At 39.8% G+C, this 22,544-nt stretch overlaps 1 protein-coding gene across 9 annotated transcripts in view; it reads left to right on the top strand.

Moving 5' to 3' along the window:
• ZMYM4 (zinc finger MYM-type containing 4) overlaps nucleotides 1-22,544 on the top strand; it is a 3,261,850-nt gene that overhangs the window by 2,378,441 nt on the left and 860,865 nt on the right. The window lies entirely within an intron of this gene.

Raw genomic sequence — 22,544 nt, 5'->3', positions numbered from 1 at the left:
GGGGGTGATAATATTTTTAAGTGCAGGAGTATTGTCCGGATTATAGAGGATTTTATAGGCCATAATCAGTTGGTTATACTGGATTAGTCTGGGTAGTTCAAGCCACCCAAGCTGATTTAGATTGATGCAATGATGTGTCCTAAAAGGCAGCCCAGTGGCAAACCTGACAATGTGGTTGTAGCAAATTGAGAGTTTGTTAAGGACAGTCTTGTTTAAATTCGAGAGTAGAGGGGATGCATACAGAAGGGTTGAAAGAAAGTGAGAGTGAGCTATGGCAATTTTAGCTGGAGGGGTTAGGAAGGCTTTTATTCTGTAAAGTGACCTTAGTTTTTTATTGATGGTTTTGATAGCTTGGTCAACATGTAGGTCAAATTTTAGATTTTTGTCTATGATGACACCTAGTAGTTTTGTAGAGGGGTCAGGGGAGATTATTGTGCCATCACTTGAATTTATGGTAAAGGTGAAAGCAGTAGACCTACGTGTTGGTGAAAATAACAGCATTTTATTTTTTTGGGATTTAGGATCAGACGATGTTCAGAAAGCCAGTTTTCTGTTGTATTAAAGGTGGTCTGGGTAGCTGACCATAACTCTACTGGAGATGTGGCTGAGCAAATCAGAGTAGAGTAATCTGCATATTGGATACAGCTGACTTTTGGGATGACAGTATAAAGGTCGTTAATGAAGATGGAGAACAGCAAGGGCCCTAGTATAGAGCCTTGTGGTACTCCAAGGGTGTTAGGTAGAAGGTTAGAGAGTTTGTTCTGCCAGAAGACAGCCTGCTGTCGACCATTCAGGTAGGATTGAAACCATTGAAGGTATCTAGACAGAATGTTTGCAGGGTGTGGATTAAAAGTTGGTGATCAACCATATCGAATGCCTTGGAAAGATCCAAGAAGAGGGCTGAGGATGTATAATTATTGTTGCGATTATGGTTTATGGTGTTGGTAAAGGCTAGGAGGGCTGAAGTAGTGCTCTGATGAGGACGGAAGCCATGCTTAGTGTCTGCCATTAGGTGATTCTGGATTAGGTGGTGCATGAGTTGTCTATGAATACATTTTTCCATAATCTTTGCAAGTGGAGAGAGTATAGCTATTGGCCTATAATTGGAGAATTCAGTAGAGCTGAGTTGGAAATGTATCTTCAAAAGCACTGTCATACAGTAAGTGGGAATAATATGTTTTTTATGAAAATGGCTGTTGTGCCTATAGTAACATAGAAGGTCAGTGGCCTTTTTGGTATAGAAAACAAGAGAGAGTATTGAATTATATATTACAGTGTGTAGGGTACAAATAGTATTACAGAAAACCTATTTAGGTAGAAATGAGCATGTGAATTTGACAAAAAAGATTTCATTATGGGCATTCAGCAGAATTTCAAGGGCAGAAGAGAATGGGAGACATACTACTAATTGCAAGAAGGACTCCAGTAGTGGTAAAAGAGGAAAAAAGACAGTAATGGTAAGTTTGTGGTAATAAGGGGCTATTGGCAGGAGAGGAGGGTTACACAGGCAAGTGTCTGTGTTCCACCAGTGATTACGGTTATGGAGCTTAGGATGATTTGGGTAAAAAAATAAGCTTTCTGCAGGGATTATTATTACTATAACAGTAACTATTTTATTTAAAGTAAAAATAAACAAGTACAACCACAAGCTACACGGAAAACTGTATTTACAAATGCTTAATTATAGTCTCTAAGAAAACCATTTTGCTTTATAAATGCATTACATAGTAAATTGGCACCAGTACACAGGGTAAAGTGTAGAACACTTGTAGTAATTTATCTTACTAAATATTATGATGATCAAAGTAAGAATTAAACAAAATTCAACTGGTACATTGAACATCAGTATTGTTTCCTATAGTCACTGGGAGCATAAAGAGAAGACTGTCTCCTGATCAAACAGGATAGAATCGAGAGTAGTGGGTCTGAACTGTCTGCAAACCCAAACCGCTAAAGTTAACTTTGTGTATGTGCCTACCTGTTTGAGCTAATATTCATTATCCCCCGGAGAGCACTCTGCTTTGGCTTGTAAGCAACCCCCTCCCCCCACACACACTCTTTTTCAATTTCTCTTTTATTCCCTTCTGTTAGCAAATAGTATCCATAACTGATCAAATACTGTCTGTGCTTGTTAATTTAATTGAGAGCACAGTAGCCTACAGATACAAGGTTATGCTGTTTTCCCGTCTGATAAATGGTTAAGAAATGACTTACAGCTTCACAGTAGATTTTGTTCAATTCTGATTATTTTTCTTAAACACAAACTTGCCTTTGCTTGGATCTTGGCTCATTAGCAGCAGTACAAAAGAACTGCCAGCCCACACTCTTGTTTCCCCTTCCCCCTTCCCTGTTTATTACCTTAAGCCAATCCCAAAGTTAATAAATATTACCTGTGGCAGGCACCATTTTTAAAACTACAACCACCCTGCTGCAGGCCCCATGAAGTGCTCAGTGACTCCCCAGTAAGTGTTTTACAACTGTCTGTGCTTATTTATGTTGAATTGTGTTTCACAGAGATCTAATATGATTTATACTGTATTACTGGAGCTTACTGTGGCATGCTAGCATGTGTTTGTCTTCACCAAGTGTTTAGTATATTAGTATGTGCTATTTGCATAGTTGCACCTTGTTAACTAATAGTATTTCTGTATATGTGTTGTGCATATATTGCTCATACTGGTGTCTAATTATATATATATAATTGTGGTGTAAGTGGTGCATAGACTCGCATTACAGACCCAGGACAGAGTGCTGCTCGCTATATTTTTATCTGTGACTGCATACCTGTCAGCTGAGGTCCCTTCTCACTAATGTGTTATCCAGTTGGCTCAGTATCTGCATATACTAGTAGTTGATTCAAGACATATTTTCCTGTATGCAATAGCTATTTGCACAGTTTGTTTTGTAGTCTTTATAACGTATATTTACCATCTCAACAGTGCTTACGCCTCTCTGTACTCTTCTTTTCTAGACCTAACACCACTCTTAAGTAATCGGCTGCATTAACACCTTTATCTTTAACCAGACTGGTGGATACATTGTTATATGAAAAGTGCAGTTCTGGTCTGAACTGTCTGCAAACACAAACAGCTATAACTTTGTGTATGTGTCTACCAGTTTTAGCTAATATTCATTATCCCTTGGAGAGCACTCTGCTTTGGCTTGTAAGCAACCCCCCATCCCACACACACACACACACACACACACACACTATTCTTCCATTTCTCTTTTATTCCCTTCTGTTAGCAAATAGTATCCATAACTGATCAAATACTGTGTGTGTTTGTTAATTTAATTGGGAGCAAAGTAGACTACAGATACAAGGTTATGCTGTTTTCCCATTTGATAAATGGTTAAGAAATGACTTACAGCTTCACAGCAGATTTTGGTCAATTCTGATTCTTTTTCTTAAACACAAACTTGCCTTTGCTTGGATATTGGCTCATTAGCAGCAGTACAAAAGAACTGCCAGCCCACACTCTTGTTTCCCCCTCCCCCTTCCCTGTTTATTACATTAAGCCAATCCTAAAGTTAATAAATATTACCTGTGGCAGGCCCCATTTTAGATTTTACATAGCTATACTAGGTCTAAAGCACTAATATCGCCCTTCCAATCAATATCTTAGAAAACTTTTATTACCTTATATGGCTGACTTAAGTCCCTTACTACCCATTAAAGTGTACCTCAGTGGGAAACTGTTCAAGAAAGCTTAATGCTTTATGTGGGCTCTTGAATGCTAAGTGTCTTACCAGTGCATAAAAGTGAAATTTACTCTCACAGCCATAAAACTATAAAATGCAAAAAAACGCGACTCTGTAGACCATATTGTTTTAAAAAGTAGAAGAACCTAATACAAAGTTACAAAAAACCTACTTTTATCTCCAGTGCACTCACGCAGTATACACAAACCCTTACTACCTCATGGTCTAGTTCAGCCCTGCTGCGCTCGGGCTTGCTCCGCACCCCGTCCTGCCCCCATTTCCCACTCGCCCCCAGTACAGCTAAATATATAGTGCTACAACCACACCCCCTCTTTCTGCAACCAATTCTGCAACCAATCAGCCATATCCAAGTCATCAGTAGGCTCTCCAGTACTTAACCCCTCTATCCTATCTTAAATAGTTTAAACTGGGGAAAAGTCAGTCTCAGTAATCCCAGTGTTACTTGCAATGAAACCAATTAAAATACTACCACTATACTCTCTGCTACCTTTTCTGCTTGTCCCATGTCTTCATACTGCTTATGAATGTAATACACCTGTCACCCCTGGGCTTTTGGATATTGGCAAAGGCTCTTGCCACCCCCATAGTGCCTTTTTTAGGCAAGGCTCAAAAGACAAACCCACCTCCCTAAAAAACACAAGTAAAAAGAAACTAAGGGTAATGCTGCTCAACGCCAGAAGTCTAAACCTCAAGATGCATGCTCTCAAAGCCCTCCTCAGTATGGAGAACATCGATGTCTGTGCAGTGACAGAAACCTGGTTCAAGGCTCCAGAGAGCACCCCAGCACTACCAGGTTATACCTCATATCATGCTTTTCGGCCCCAGAACTTGGACCAAACCACAAAAGGAGGGAGAGTATCCATATTCATCAAGGATACCCACACCTCCAGGTTAATGGCAATGCACGAAGCATCGGAGACCATCCATGTGCAACTAACAGTGGGCAAAACCGCCCCCCAGTTTGTAGCATGCTACAGACCACCCTCTCAAACTCAGGAACCCCACTCGGCCTTCCTAAAAACACTGGAGAATATGAAGGTCTCTCCAAACACCATCATATTGGGGGACTTCAACTACCCAAACATAGACTGGGAGCATTACTCAAGCCCCAATACCCTAGCCCAAAGGTTCCTAGAATTCATAAACTCAAATGCTATGGAACAACTAGTCACCTCTCCTACAAGAAGGTAAAACATATTAGACCTGATCATCACAAACATGGGGACATAATGCTCCATACCTGAAGTATACCCCTCGTTGGTAAGATCGGACCATAAATTAATCTCCCTGGAAATCCACATCCCGCCCCCACCCCCAGCACAGAAGACCACAGTGAAGAACTTCTCAAAAGCTGACTTCACACTTCTTAAGACCGAAGTGGAATCCTTCAAGGCCCCCGAGCCAGTGGAAACCACAGCCCACTCTGCTGAATCCTTTATAAACGCATTCTATGGACATTTACAGGAATGCATGGATCATGCAATCCCAAATAAAACCAAGACCCATTCCCCCAAAGGTAGGCGTCCTGTCTGGTGGACCCCAGCCATTAATAAGCTATACAACAGAAGGAGGAAGCTACTACATGATAGAGCAAAATCCATAAAAGGGAAGGCATCTCTGATCAGTACTAGCAAAAAACTACGATCACTCATAAAATCATCCAAGGCCAACTTTGAGAGAAAAATTGCACAAGACGCTAAAGATAATCACAAGGCTTTCTTTAGTTATGTTAGAAACCTGAGTGGAAACTCCCAGATATGCTCAGAGTTAGTCCAAAATGACAAAAAATACACTGAACCCACAGACATTGCCAACATACTAGCAGACAGGTTCAGTGCAAATTTTTCTCCCCCCTCCCCCCCCAAGGGACAAATATCTATCCCAGCAGAGTGTTGCCTCCCTGACATCTCAGATGCCCAGGTGAGAGTCGCCCTCGCCAAAGCTAAAAACACAGCATCAATGGGACCAGACGGTGTCCCGGGTTGCGTGCTACATGAACTCCAAGAAGAGCTAAACCCACACATAAGGCAGCTGTTTAATCTCAGCCTTACTACAGGATATGTACCCAAAGAATGGCGTACAGCAACAGTGGTCCCACTCCACAAAGGAGGTGCTTCTACGGACCCTGGAAACTACCGCCCCATAAGCTTGACGAGCCTGGTCTGCAAAGCTATGGAGAGGATCATTATGGAACTCATTAACAAAGACATTGAGGACCTACAGACTCTGGATCCTACCCAATTCGGCTTTGTTAAGGGCAGATCCTGCCTCTTGAAACTGGTCGACTTCTTTGAAACAGTCACCAAGGCCATTGACGAGGGTAAGGTAGTTCACACAGCCTATGTTGACCTTGCAAAAGCCTTCGACACAATACCCCACTCAGGCATCATAGACAAGCTCTCCAGCTTAAATATAAACCCCTGTGTCATAAGATGGGTTGCAAACTGGCTCAAGGACAGAACCCACAAGGTCAGAACTGCTGGAGCCATGTCAGACGCTAAACCAGTCACAAGTGGCATCCCACAGAGCTCGGTCCTGGGAACTCTCTTGTTCGGTATTTATTTTTCTGAGGTACAGGCTAACATGGGAGGATTGTGGCTGACCAAGTTCGCAGATGACTGCAAACTGGGCTCCATAATTGATTCTCCAGCGGACACAAGCATCCTTCAAAAGGGTCTCATAGAAACAGAAAACTGGTGCCAGAGCCATGGCCTTAAACTAAATGCCAAAAAGTGTATAGTCATACCCTTTGGGAAAAACAAAGTGCCCACAAATTACCACATAGGTGGTAATCCATTAAGTATGGAAGAAGTAATTAGGGACCCAAGTTGACAGTAACCTCTCGTTTGACACTCACATTGCCAAAGTGGTTAGAAAGACCTTCTATATTGCCCACCTTGTCATGAAGGGATTCACATCTAGACCGGGAGAGGTCATTGTGCCCCTTTACTCTTCCCTCATCAGGCCCATAATTGAGTACAATGCCCCATTTGGGATGTACCTTACCCGACATCTGCAGCAATTGGAAAGACCCCAAAAGTACCTCACCAAGAGGATCAAGGGACTCAGACATATGCCATATGCTGCCCGGCTAAAGAAACTCCAGCTCTACTCAGTAGCATACCGCCTACTCAGAGGCGATCTATGCCTGACGTACAAGGCCATGTCCAACCTGGAATTAATGGACATGCTCCATCTCAGAAAATCCAAATCCACCAGAGCTATGCGAGCGAGAGATTTGAACCTCAGCACAGAAGTAAATAGGACATGCTGGAGGGACAGATTCATAACCCAGAGGCTCCCTTCACTATGGAATAAAATCCCAGTCCATGTTAGGCAGAGCCCCTCACTGACTCTCTTCAAGAGAAATCTTGACGAGTGGATGGGAGATCGTAGGTTTACCCTGGGGTTCACTTCTGTGTCACTGTTAGAGGTACAGTAAACTAAACCTTAAAATGGGCACAGTATACTCATTCCAAGGGGTGGCGAAAGCCAAACACACTCTGGCTAGGCTTATAAATGCCCTAGGGGCAGATAGCCTAGTATGAACCTATGAACATACCCAAAAGGCCAAACCTCCACCTATATAGCTACACAAGTTTGAACACTTAATACATTTCCCCCCCCATCTAACTCCTTACTTACTAGGTATCAGCATCCCATTAGAACAAGATATGCCAACCCTAAAACCAAAAGATACCATAGTGTGTTAATTAAAATCTAGAAGCTCACAATCAGATTGCAATGCAACCTGACAATGGATGGAGTTATCCACCCAAATCCTGTCCCATTCTCATCCACTGGCTCTCGGTCCTTTACTAACTGTCCCACTACTACACAAATCTTCGACAAACCCCCAAACTCTCTCTTGATCAGTCACCTAAATATCAGAAGTGTAAACAATAAGATTCATCACCTACATGCCCTCTTAGATGCTGTTTCCCCAAACATACTATGTCTAACTGAAACCTGGCTAAAACCTTCTACTTCAGATAATGAAATTATACCACCAGGCTATAACATCCTAAGGTTTGATCGAACCAATAGGAAGGGAGGTGGGGTAGCTGTTCTGTACAAATCCATGCTTGAAGTGTCCAATAATACCCTGCAAACATCCCTATTTGGCAATGCTAAAATGCTTATCACTAAGCTCCACATTAATAAGAACAAATGTATATAAATCTCATGTGTGTATATATTCCCCCAGCCAATAACATAAATATCCTTGAAGATATCCTACATTGGTTATCCAGCAACTACCCCCAAGAAACCATTATACTTGGGGACTTCAACATAGACTGGAACATGTGTTCCTCAGAACCCGAGAACCCCCACTCATCACATAAACCTTTATGGATTTTCACAGGTCATACCCCCCCCCCCCACTAGGATCAGTAAACCCAACAATAAAGTAAGTATTTTGGATTGTATTCTTGTTAACATCCTTACCCTCAAATACAAGAGTGGGACCTTGCCTGATGATGTAAGTGATCACCTCCTCACCTATTTAATCAGGCAAAAAGCTGGTATCCACAACCAGTCCATTTTTAAAACTGTAAGGAACAATAAGAATTTCAACTGCACGAATGTTCAAAATGAACTCAAATCTTGCAATTGGTCAGTTCTGAAACAATTACCACTTGAAGAAGCAATAAATTACTTTAATACCAAATTCCTATCCATCCTTGACACCCATGCACCAGCACAGACTATTAGAACCAAAACAAAAGTTGCTCCTTGGCTCTCAAAAGAAACCAGGCAAAAAATGATACTTAGAAATAGGGCTTGGGTCACTTCGTGCCCAACAAAAAACCCCATAGATCAAGTTCGATACAGGCAGCTAAGAAATGCAACAAAAAATCCACCACATTAGACAAGAAAAACTATTACTGTCATCTACAAGAAAAACAGGTTTTGGGTAGGTATCAACAAACTCCTTAGTCCAGGACAGTCTTCCACTCCTGCCCCCTTGGATTCTAACCAAAACCCCCCAGAAGAAATTGCCAATACCTTTAACAGCTTCTTTACAACAGCCGTCCAGAACCTAGCTAACCAATTATCCCCCAGATGCCCATATTCTCCAGCCACTGCACCCAGCTCCCAACTCTACTTTAACTTCAAACCAGTTTGCACATCTTTTGTCCGAAAATTACTTAAGAAACTAAACCCTCCCACCCTATCAGCTGATCTACTCCCAGCAGAATATCTACAAAAAGCTGCAGATGCCATAGCATACCCTATTACTATCCTGATCAATAGAACTATAACTGAAATGTCCATCCCCTCCATCTGGAAGATATCCCATGTCATCCCACTCCATAAAGGGGGCAGCTCTAATGACCTGTTAAACTACAGACCCATAGCTATTCTGTCATCCATGGCTAAAATTATAGAAAAATTCATCCATAATCAACTCCTGAACTATCTTATCCATAATAATTTTCTAGCCAACACTCAAAATGGCTTTAGACCATTCCATAGTACAACCTCAGCCCTCCTCTCCTTCTCTAATGTCATTAATCAACACCAAACAATAATAAACTTTCCTCTGCTATCTTTTTCGATCTGTCGAAAGCCTTTGATATGGTAAACCACCAAATACTCATAAACACTTTGAAATCCATCTCCCTAGAGGACCAGGCCATCCATTGGTTTCAATCCTATCTCAGTGGTAGACAACAGGCTGTCCTGTAGCAGAACAAACTATCCACCCTTTTACCCATTACCCTCAGAGTACCCCAAGGCCCCATACTAGGTCCACTATTATTTTCCATTTTCACCAATGATTTGTATAAGGTCATCCCAAATGCAACATGCATTCAATATGCGGATGACTCCACTTTAGTATACTCCGACACTTCACCTACAGAGTTGCAGATTCTATCTCAAAATACTTTTAACACAGTTGAAAATTGGCTCCTTAACCGTCATCTCATGTTAAATCCTAATAAAACCAAACTGCTGCTTTTCTCCCCCACTCGCAGATCTACCCCAATGACCTTTACATTAAAATCCAACAACAACACCATTATTTCCCTAGATTCCTCAAACAAACTCTTAGTAGTTATAATAGATAACCTTAAGTTTGATCTGCATATCAATAAAACTATTAAAACAGTTAATAAAAAAACTTGGCTCACTATATAGGATCAAGCCCTTCTAACGCCATTAGCCAGAACTGTAATTGCTCGTACACATTTACTCTCCACCCACTTCTATGCTTCCTATTTACAGACCTCAGCAAAACTGACCTTAATAAACTTTCTAGCAGCTACAATTACATTGCTAGATTTGCTACTGATGTAACCCACAGAACTCATCACTGTCATAACCTAAATCTACTAGGATGGCTTGAACTGCCTAACCTACTTCAGGTTAATCAACTAATAGTTGCACACAAGATCCAATACCAACCAGGTAATACACCCGTACTTAAAAACCTTATCACCCCTACAGTAACCTTAGTGCACCTCGTTCATCTGAAAGACTACTAGTTCAAACTCTCAAATCCAACAACACAGCCGGAGAATCTCTATTTGCTAACTCTGTTGGCAAAACTTGGAATTCTCTTCCTGCTAATCTTACATCTGAACTGTCACTATCTCAGTTTAAGAAAAGTCTGATTCAGTACTTTAAAAAACAATGGCTATGTCCTTGTCCTAATCCAGACTAACTCTAACCATCACTAGTGTGCACATGGAGGACTTCTGCCTACACTTTGTTTCTTAACTTGTATATCCTATGATCTCCTTGGATCTACTACCAGGTTAGCCTACTAGGCATTCAGTACCCTATCATTCTTAAAAAGACTGTCTAGAATTTTCCATCTGAGTAAAAATGTAACAATTTGTTTGTGTATATCTGTTTGTTGTGTTTGTTTACATCTGTGCACAAATCTTTGTTGAATGTGTTTTTTGGAGCTTTTCTCTCCGGGCCTCTGCTAAAAATGGACATGTATCCATTCAGACTATCCCAGTAAACAAATGTAAAATAAATAAAATAAATACATTTGTTAGAACAGACAGACCATTTACCAGTCATCTTGTACCTATGACTAGACTTCTCCAGGGAAGTTTCCATACTCTTCAGGTCCCTGATAAGAATACATAAATCATCCAAAAAGGGAGAGTTCCCCCCCAAAAATCCTTATTACATTTTCCCTACTAAAGTCAGGGAAGAAAGTCTCTATGTATCTATGTATCTGTATTAATATTGCCCAAAGTCTGATTGCCATCCTTGCTTGCATTTAATGGGTAAAGTAAGCCAGCAAGATAGCAGTGTATTGTAGGTATTGTACACTTTGGAAATTACTTGTGGAATTATATTAATTTCTCATGTCTGTCTACCAATGAGCCCACCTCGGCCAGTACAACTTTTGTACTATTTGCCCGGTTTTGTCTTGTGGTAATATCACAGCAGTTTTAAAACCTGTGTTTTTTTCCTAAAGGTAAGGTGGAATTTTCCTACTAGTAACATCAAAGATACCTTATCTTCATTGTACAACTGGATAAAATGTCATACGTTTTTTATACTTCCTTAAAATTTCAGTATTGCTGGCATTAAGTAGAGTCCAGATGCTTGAAAGGTGGATGGAGCATATATTCTCAAGCCATTTGGAGATATTTGTAATTTAAAGATGTACTGACTGGGTTTGGACCCATGAGTGTATCTGAGGGTGGTTGCCCTATAGCTGTTAAGATGTCCTTGGCAGTGATTATTTGAAACAGAAGGGGGAAGGTGGGAGCTGAGGGAGAATTCTTTGAGAAAAACATCAGTCTGCAAAGGACCACTGCAAGAATAGAGTTTGATTTGAGACCGTTATTTTGTTTTGATCACCTGGTGATGCTTTTTGGGGATAGTTGTTGATGCTGTAAGAAGTTGACCTTTTGTCTTGCAGTGTTTTTTTTTTTTTTTTGCTAGCTCTTGGAGTTCAGTAAATTGTTGACTGTTATTGGAAGTTGAGTGTTTTGACCTGGAAAGGTGTTTAAGATCTTGGGGTATGCATTTGTTATTATTTTGGAGGAGTCTTTTGACTTTGGGGGAAGTATTTGTTCTAGAGCTGGAACCATTTTTGTTAGTGATAAGGACACAGTGAGTGTTTCAGTTTGAGGGAAGATGATAGATGATTATTTTTTTTTATTTAAAGTTCAGCTAATAATGCTGTGAAGTTATGTTGGGTTTTTGGGTCCGAGGGTAATTAGCTTAGGTGGCGGTTTTAGTCTGTGTGAGAAAATGCTATAAGGCAGTTCTTGTTAAAACGGAGAAGCATTCATACTAGAGATTTTGTTTGGGGTGTTTGTGATTAGAAAGGAGCTATTTTCAGAGATTAGTTCTGGAATAGTGGGTTGTTTAATCAATTGTGTGAGACAGTTGTCAGAAAGATAATACCTACCTCCTCTTCCTAACTAAGATGGCCAAACCTGCAGAGGCTCCTAATGTCCATTCTTCCCTGCCAGCTGCTATTTCAACTCTGGTTGCTTACATCGTAGTTAGGGCTTTATCCCTGTATGTCATGGAACTGGTGAGTAGGGCTTCATTTCTATGACCATGGAGTCAGCTCCAGAGCTTCATCATTCGTGTTTTTCAGGTGAGTGCTCACAAATGGCAATGGGATAATATAGCAGGCGTAAGAGATGAGCTCACTCACATAGTCAGTGCAAAATAGCAAGGTGTGTGTTGTCACTGGTTTGTATTCATTCCTGAGCAAGTGAACCTATGCAAAAAGATTCCAAATGCTGTTAATGGATAGGATAAATGCAATTGTAGGACTCATTATAGAGTGACGTATAAGATAAACTGATGTACTAAGAATTCTTAGCACATGAAATCGGGTCTATATCACCATATCGAATGGTGAAAATGCCGAATGGTGACAATATTGAATGTTCACGAGAACGAACTTGCTATTGTGGGGGGCTGCACCCCTCGCTAAATATACCAACTCTGAAGTCGCACTACAGTGAGGAAAGGGCAAATATCCCAATCCTCACTGTACCGCGACCCCAAAAACACAAGTTTGTTCTCGTGAACGTTTGATATTGTCACCGTTCGGCATTTTCACCATTCGATATGGTGATATAGACCCCATGAAATCATCTAAGATGGCCCTCTGTGATGGGTCCTATGATTGCATTTATCCTGTCCATTAATCAGCATTAGGGATCCTTTTCCATAAGTTCCCATGTTCTTTAAACTGTTTGAATGTTGCAACACTAGTCAGAACTACTAATGCTTAACGCAGTTTTACATGTGCCTTTGCACTTCACTTATTGAGAAGTCTGTTACAGCGCCTGAATCCCAGTTGATATATTACTTGCATATAGTTAGGTGAAGTACAGCCTTCTGAGCCTCATGTGAAGAAGTGTAGACATGGATTGGAGGTAGCTGTTACTTAGAAAAAGGAGATCTTCATGATATCTTAACTGATATCACTTCTTGGAAAATAAAATGCTCAATACTTTATGTAAAATACAAACAAATATGGCATAATGATTACTGCTTTCAGTTCTTGAGAGATGTTGTATGATACACACTGTTTACATGGTGATAATATCCTGAGGGAGGCATCATTCATTGCCTTTATTCTGCAAAGGACTGTTTATGGAAGAGCTTGACAATATGATCATACTTTTGGAAGGGACCATGTAGAAAAGTCTAAACATGATTTCTGTTATGCCTAGCAACCAGATGTATTTTAATGATTTAGGAATTACTGTTTTGCCTCTAATCATACCTCTTATCCTGGAGACATCAAAAATCTGTACAAAGGCCCATGAAAAGTAGGTACAACTACCCAAAATCTGGATGCTAATTAACGTAATATTTACATGCATAATAATATGACTCCACCTACTCCAGTGGAATTGTAGGGTACCAACATTCAAACACAAGTTGAAATACAGGCAAAAATAACACAAACTATAACCAGAAAAATAGTGTTTTATTTACATTAACATTTGAACTTGTATAAAGATTTGCACTTGTATAAAACTAAAATGCCCTGTTCTGTCCTCAGTACACTAACTGCAGTTTAAGGCCAAGTATGAACAGACAGAAGGACAAAGGTAAAACTCTGTCAAGTCCCTTTAAAAATTTCATAGGAAAGTGAGAACACCACACTGCGTCTAAGCCTTATGGATGGATTCATAAAGACAGATTCAAAACACACCACTTTAACTCTAAAGGAAATTTGTGACACCAGTGGTAGCTACAGAAAATTCCATCTGATTCTATGGAATGTTTTTTTTACCTTATAAAAGGAAAAGTCTCATCCTGAAACATTTGTTACCTCCAGAAGGTCAGAGTACTTGCCTTTGATGGAACTAACCTGATTTGTACACATTAGGAAGAAAAGACATTGTCCAGCCTTGAATCTAACATCCTTGAAGCCAGACTTTTGGTCTCATCTTAGTAAGAGAGAGACTTAGATGGCACCACATGTGATAGATCTTTTCTATGTTTAAACAGTGACATAATAGTGACTTCCAAGATCCCCTTTTGAGCTCTGCTTAGGCCAGATTGGACAGAGGCACAGGGAACTAATGGTTCTACTGGACAGAGGCACAGGGAACTAATCTAAGGGGGCGGCGAAAGGCAACACATTCTGGCTAGGCTTATAGATGCCCTCAGGCAGATAGCCTAGTACTTACCTATGAACCTAAGAGTTCAGAGGCCTCCTAATCCCACTCACTAGTACACCAATGGGGGGGGGGGTCGTCTATCAAGATCCAGAGCATTCTCAGGTATAAAAATCAGAAATTCACTCTAGTCTCTTGCCAGTGTCTCTAATGGACAGACACAGCCTGTGACTGGTTGACCACTCATGCCCTGCCTTACACATACCCCTTAAAGTAACCTCTAAGGTACCAAAACTTGTTGGATATATTTGGAATGCAGGGCAAGGCTTACATAGCCTTTGTGGTCACAGCGATGAACCCAAGAATAGAGCTAGGTAGCTATCTAAAATGTGCATGAGCTCTTATGGAATCAAGCCTGTCATCACAAACGTTGAAAATAAACTGATAAAATAAAACCACTATTGCTCTCAGACTAGGTAACAGTGGGGGTTAAAGCAGAAAGGTAAACATTTGAGGTAGACCAAAAACATTACCAGATAAAGCAGAATGAAGATGGAAAGATGGTGGTAGTAACAAAAGCACAAAGAAAAATGCTGTTAGGAAGAGCAAAAAAGCCTTTTATATACACATTTGGAGTAAAAGAAAATAAGAATGAGAACACCAACAGAAAGCATGAAGATTACATTCAGAAATGAAAGGACAGTGAGAAGCTAATAATGAGCAGCTGTTTGTGTAAAGTAGTCAGCACCAAAAAATGTCAGTGTCAGATTACTTTTAAATGAGCTCTTCAAATTAAGGGTGGGTAACATATGGTGTACTGGTGGGCTATGAAAAAAGAAGAAAAGTAAATGTAGAATTGCTAATAACTCTGGCCACTCTCACTGACACATGCAAGGAATGACCTGCCATGGTAGGGAACTCTGGAAATGGAAATCAACCAACCAACCAAATAAATGCATTAAAAAATGACTCATTTAATGAAATGCAGTATCACTATCCACTGGCAAAAATGTTCTTATTTGTACTTACAAAACAGTGAGCATTTTTAGAGCAGCAGTGTAGTAAATCCCTAATTTAAAACTTTAAATGCTTAAAAATTGCTTTTCAGAACAGCATAACAACACACTGAAAATAATAACAGCCCAAGAGCAAGGGCCATCTACACAATTCCCAAGGTCGGCCCTGTTTTCACCTGGCAAGAGCACCTATAATATTGAACTAACAGAATGCAGGTTTCTGATAACATTAATACCATGATTTTATCAGGATAAAGTCATGAAAGTCCCTACACTGAAAAACTCATACAGATTCTAATTTAGTTAGTAAATTTGTTTTCTGTTCTAGCCATACCTGTCAACTGTCCAGTTTTTTGCAGAATGTCCGGATTTTTGCCTCATACTTTTGGTCTGTTTCTCATAGAATTGTGTTTTTTCTGGCAAATCATTGAGGGTTGAAGTCAGAAAATAAGAACAGGCATTTGAGTTTCAGACTTCATACCCTTCAGAAAATTCTTGTTAATGCAATACCGGTTATTCTAAGTTTATAAGAGCAATATTTAAAAGTGTCCCTATTTTTGAGCCTTTGTCCCCCCATTATTTATGGCTTTGTCCAGATTTTCTGTTGTAAGAGGTTGAAAGGTATGGTTTAGCTGATTTACAGTTTTACTCATCAGTTTGTTTGTCTCTTTCGGCTTTTCCCGGTTAGGGGTCGCCACAGCAGAACTCCGGTCCGCTAATGATTGGCAGTAGATTTTTACGTACTGGCTTGCCGGGCCTAACGCACAACCTTCAACGAAGGAACGCCCATTCACGCATGTCGCTACACAGAAGATGCTCTGAGAATCGAACGGGCAACGTCTAACTGTGAGGCGACAACGCTACCGCAGCACCACCACCGCAGATTTTTTAGTTTTACTCATCAGTATACTTAAAAAAGTACTAAAAATGTCCACCAGATGGCAGTACTATGACAGAATATGTGTATCTATACATAAAAAAACAGTGATTTCTGGAGGATCTCAAGCACTTCTTTGCAGAGTGCAGCAAAAAACAAAATGTTTTATTTTTATTTCCATTTCCATTAGTCACATTGAGATGATTGTACATATATCCAAATGTTAAGGACTATTCAGCACATCAGTATAAAAATAAATGTATAAACAGCATCTCTACTTTACAATATCACTTAAATAATATATTTGAAGGTTTTAAGCTATTTCTTATAGTTCACTGCTAAATCGTCATAAATCATGACACTGTTAATACTTCGTGCTTATTTATGCACCTTGGATACCTTAACAGGGCTAGGAATCTTTCATCACTTACTGGTAAATACACTGTCTCTTTTCAAAGTATGTAAACATCATCTTCTGTTTATAATCCATAAATGTTTATTTTGACTAAACATATATTGCTGTTCAGCAAAAAATACCATTGTCACTGTGCAGATCACCTGCAAAAAAGAGCAATGCAAAGTCCATTTCAGCCATATGTTACATATCCGTTTGCTAATGACGCTTTGCATAGCACAAGCTTTGGTAAAACCATTAACCATGCTATTAAGTCTAAGTAAGCTAGGAAAAATGTATTTCATTTTCATGCATGTATATGTGTGTCAAAATTTCATTGTAGCTCATTTCACAAAATATGCAAGGTTTCTATCCCCAGCAAAAGTGCAAAACAGAAAGTTTTGCAAAAACCACTAAGACACCCGTAGTTCTTCGAAATTATAGGTCCCAGGGAGAAACTGATACACAACTGGCAAACACTCTGTTAACATGTAAACTTTTAGAAGCTCCTACACCAATATGAAATGTGTGCTAAATATAACAGTGCTAGCTGTTAATGAATGTATATTTTTATTACACTTGAAAACTGTCTCCCATTCTTGTATCATGCAGCACGTCGGACAACGAGCGCCCTTCATCACTTGTTGTTTTTGCAGTGGTTATGTTTGTTTTTTTTACGGGATCGGGTTGCTAGCCCGAAGCCCAAACTTGAAAATTCACCTTCTAGATACTGATAGATGGTCTGAAAACTACAGCTAAAGCTAATCAGTGAATATCAAAACCATGTCCTGCAAAGCATTTTAATACCTATACTGAGGAGAGTGTTAGCATTGTCTTAAATGTTCTACGTAATTTACATAATTCTGAATAGCAGTATACATGCACGCAATTACAGGCTGTTGATAAAACAGCTTTATTTTACCGATTATCTCCCGAAAATCTTTATACACTTACCATTTGCATATGCATATATGAGCACTAATTCTTTTCATAAACGTACGCAATGCTGAAAATGTAAATGTTTCTAATTCTGCTGTTTGCATGCTAGCTTTGGGAGGCTCATACTTGCTAATGATGTCGTGGGATATGCTGGAGATGTGCATGTACGTTAAAAAAATGGGGAAGAAATCAGGATTTAAAGGGGCCACTCGGGAATTCGTGGCACCCTATTATTTCAACCCCAAAAACGGTAAATACCAAGGAATTCGGTACATTTGAGAGGTATGCTTGTAATTTATCATGGCCCGTCATTCTATAATGGCCAAATCTGATTTTGCAGATAAATTGAGTGGGAGCAGACTTTTTATTGGTAAAAGGAACAGGCCATTTGATTAGGGGAGGAGGACAAGTCCAAAAAACGACAGTAGGATTCAATTCCACAGTAAAATTTATTACACTGACTTGACTTAGCGCCTCGGCCACAACAGCCGTCAGAGAGTACCTGAAGGAGGACAAGTCACCTGCTATTGTGGTAGGCGCAATTTATACTTCTCATATTTGAACTTTCCTCGTGTTCAACCAAATGGGCCCAGATGCCACTGCAACCCCTGTAGCTACTGGATGGTGTTGTTCAACTTGCTGGATCCCCATTAATACACTGGTATCTGGAAAACACACAGATTCTATTTGCTTTGGAGATTATATAATTTCAGTACAGGGTGTTTTCTTGTTCTGCTCTTTCTGCAGGATGTTTCAGCAGAATGACCCCATACCGTACCTTACCAAATATTTGATGACAAAACCTCATGGGACTCTCTCTCGACAAATGTCACATGGGCTTTGCCTTGCTCTTAGCAGCTTCTGCAGGTGGCTATTAACTAGGAGAATTCCTGTTTTTCCTGCAAAGTAGTTTTTATTTTTGGCAATGTCATACTTAGAGCAGTGGTGCTCCTTCCTTTATGTCAGGAGATCCCATGAAATCCGATATATTCCCCTAAAGGAGGTACTGCAGGGGCATTTCAAAAATCGGATACTCTCTACAAAGTTCACCTTTCTTCTTACAAAGATACATACATCGAACTGTGCAGCAGAGGTCAGTGTACTCAATGGCTACATAATTGTCATTCCTTCTCAAGTCTACCCATTTTGTCAGACCAGCGTCATTGCTCCTTAGGCTTGTAGACTTGTACCGTCAGCCTGCAGGTGACCAATCTTTTTAATTCATCAGTTTTGACCGAGGCTGTGATAATAATTGAGTCATTTCAGAGATAGGGAAATCCAGCATGGGGCTTATGTGGCCCAGAACACTTAGAAAGTTTTCAGAAGGTTCTTTATATCACCGTTGTGGGAGCTGATGTTCATATTACTTTTATGGGAGCTAAGGATGGTGTTCTTAGCTTTTCAGGTTCTGGAAGACCTTTTAAAACAGATCTCTTCCTCATCAGGTTACTGAGATAGACTGTTAAGAAACAGTGCAAGATTTGCAGAGCACACTGCTCTTCACATTTCAAGACAGTAAATGCTGCCACTGACCAGTTAAGCAATAAAATAATGCATCTTCTGGAACTGCAGTTTTTTTGGATGACAGAGTTATCCAAACGTGGTACACCCCACAGACTGAGAAATTTACTACCAAAGAGAATACTCTTGTTCTCAAGTTCTGTTCTGTTTAACATGGTAAAGAAAGGTGAGTAGTGGAATGGAATGGAAAACAAAGTTTATTTTTTTATTTTTATTTATTTATTTTATTTTACATTTGTTTACCAGGAGTGTCTGGCTGAGCTATGGCCCTTTTTCAGTGGAGGCCCGGGGAGAAAACCTCCAAAGATATACAATGCAGTAAAAATAGCAATACAGATACATTTCAATAAAAATAGCAATAGAGAATTTTGGTAGTTAAAATATGTAAGCTACATACGTGTATATTGTTGACAGATTAAACAGTAGTATAAACAAAGGAGAATGTTAAAGTAGAGTAAGTTATATGTTTTGGTTTAAAAAGAGAGTTGAATAAATATAATGTTTTATATGCAAAGTAGCAGAAACTTAAAAGGTTACATAAGAATGTCAGGGAGCAGAGTATAGAAGAAGCTTTGGAGGTTGCATATGAAGCATAGGATGAAGTTGTTAATGGTAGGTTTTAGTAAGGTAGTTTGACTACTATAAAGGTAGGTAATAATCAGGGAGGGCAAGTACAATGGCAGGACCAGTGTTTTTTAAAGTGATCTTTGGTTGCTGGCTTAAATTGTTTGGGGGTGAGTCAGGGTCCTTATTTCTAGTGGGAGTTTGTTCCATGCGATAGAGGGATGGTAGCTATATAAGTTGGACCCTGTGTTGGATTTGGGTTTATGGATTTTTAGTAGGTCTTAGGTTGAGCTTCGGAGAAGTCTGTTAGGGGAGTAGTGAGAGATGAGAGAAGATAGACTTGGGCAGAAATCAGGCTGATATAGGATGGAGTGTATGATTTGGAGTTGAGATTGTAGGAACAGGTGAGGTAGTTTGGGCCAGTTCAGGTATTTTAGGGAGAGACAGTGGTGAGATTTATATGTTTGTTGAGCTGCAAATCTAGTTATTTTGTGATAGGTTGATTCTAATTTGGTAAGTAGGGAGGAGTTCAGATTTGTGAGTATTTGAGAACAATAGGTTAAGCATGGTAGAAGGTAGGCATGGGTAAGAGAAGTCCTAGCTTCAGTAGTTAGGAATTTGTTGTTCCTGTACAGTAGTCCTAGCCTTTAATGTTTTTTTTTTTTATTCAATTGTCAGATTGAAGACAAGAGGGGGTGGAGTGGGTTGGTGAAGATATTAAAGAGTAGAGGTCCAAGAATGGAACCTTGGGGAACACCAGTTCCTACTAACAGAGGGGTAGATAGTGCTGAGTCCCATCGTACTGACTGCAGCCTATCAGGCTTTTCAGCTTCTCACTACTACCTTAACTGCTTGCAGAATTCAGAACTGAAAGGTCAAAACTCACCTTATTTCACTTTCATGACCCAAGAGACGCTTGATTTCACAATTTTTGGTTGCTGGCCTCTTGCAGAAATAGCCATCTTGTGGTGGAAGTCAATGCTTTCCTTTGCCATGTCAGCCGCCCTCACCACTGAGCCTTGCTTTTTTTTCTTTTATTAATCTTGGTGTTTCTTACTGGTATCAGACAGCAATGTTGGATATGCAACAGGAAGACTTGTTAGGCATAAATATACAACTGAAGGGAAGAGATTGTCATTTTGGCAAAATAAATGTGTCTTTCACTAGAGTCATTGATTTTGAAAGACTGTCTGACATACCTCAGTGGTTTTAGGCCTTAAAATGTTCCACAGTCAAGGTGCAGGCTTCTGCCATTTTTCGCACATCTTGCCCGTTGTGGATGCCAGAACTTTGACTCTACAAAAGCTGTTTTTAGCTGATTTTGTAAGGTAGTTTTCCTCCATCTCTGGCCTTTTGTATAGATTCTCATTTCTCTTCAAGGTGTGAAATTCATAGTTGGTATATAATCACCTTTTTGCCTTTGCGGAAATTGGCTAGCTCAGTAATTTCAACATTCTCTTTTGAAATACTTTGTTCGTGTTGGGAATTTCTACCATGCAGAAGATTTCTAAGCTTTTGGCTCATTTGCTAGAAAACCTTTCTTAAGTTTATTTCTTTCTGATGGCAACTACCTTCACTAGATCCAGCCACTCCTCTTTATTTTTCTAGGAGCCCAGTCAAAACAACAACATGGTTTATGCACCTTGGTTGTACATCACTATTTGCAGTTTTAATTCCTTAGGGTTTCATATGTTCAGCAAAAGGTATGGCTGTGTGTTAGTGGATTGTCATCTGATTTGATTTTGCTGCTTTTCAACTAACCTTCCTTTAGCCAGAGCTGTCAAAGGACATTCCACTGTGGGATGGCTGCAACAAGTGCTTAGTTTAAGTATGCCCATTATGGATATTTGCAACTTTGACTCTTGGACTTCAGTGCTTCTCTTCACTATACACCTTAGTTTAGGTATGCCCTCCAGCAGAAGTCTCTCCTTCAGCACATCTGTGCTAATGGTCTGTACTTTCTGAAGTGTTCTAGGTTGCCTTTTGAGCTGTTTCCCCACTCCTACCACTCCCTTTTCTGTGGGATTCTGGATATTGATCAGGCTTCTTCTCAAGTTTACACTAATCACTGAAAGCTGCTCAAAGTAAGAGGTAGTAAAGTAAGCAGGCGTTCACCATATTCATAGATTGTCATCAAGACAGTCTTTTTGATGGATACCCTTTAGTCTTGCTTTATTGGCGTTATTTTTTGTTGGGCAGGATTGTTAAGCTACCATGTAACAGAAAGTCCATAACTGAGTATTACAACTTCATATTTTTACATTTTGTTTCTTTTGCTTACAGATTTATTGCTCATATTTTGTGCAGGGTGTAAAGTACTAGTAGTACCAGCCAGACATGGATGCCACAGCAGCAGCTCCCCATCACAACACACACACACACACACACACACACACACACACTTAGTCAACCATTGCAGAAGGCCCCTCTTAGGGATCAGCTGAGCTGACATGGTGACTTTTTGCATTTATGTTATTTTTGAACTGTATTAAATATATCTTCATTGCTGTTCAGGATAGGTCCCTTATGTTTAAAGACTGTTCTTAACCACACATTGTTGTATATGCCAACATCTTGGGAAGGGTTTGGGAACAGTGACATTGTTTTGCTGTTGTTCAGAACAGAGTTTTAGACTATTAGAAATTCATTGTATGACTTCCTAGTTTAAGCACAAGCTGTCAAATATTAAATATTTTACTGAGCTTTTCTCAAGGACATTATTACGTAGAGTTTCTTACTACTAGTAGCTACTTTCCAGTGTTTGGCTTGCGGTTTATGCCTGCTGCAAGGACCATGTTGAAGGAAAATGGTAAATATACCCACTGTGCTTACCATGTAGTACTAGATGTTTAGCAGTAACTGTTGTAGCTGATAATCATCATTCCCAGCCCTTTTTGGATTTTTATTGTGCTTTGACTATGCTTTCTGTATGA

The sequence above is a fragment of the Protopterus annectens genome, chromosome 1.part2 (genome assembly GCF_019279795.1).
Source record: "Protopterus annectens isolate FY-2018-M chromosome 1.part2, PAN1.0, whole genome shotgun sequence".
Taxonomy (NCBI): domain Eukaryota; kingdom Metazoa; phylum Chordata; order Ceratodontiformes; family Protopteridae; genus Protopterus; species Protopterus annectens.
This window is presented reverse-complemented; position numbering and strand designations above follow the sequence as displayed.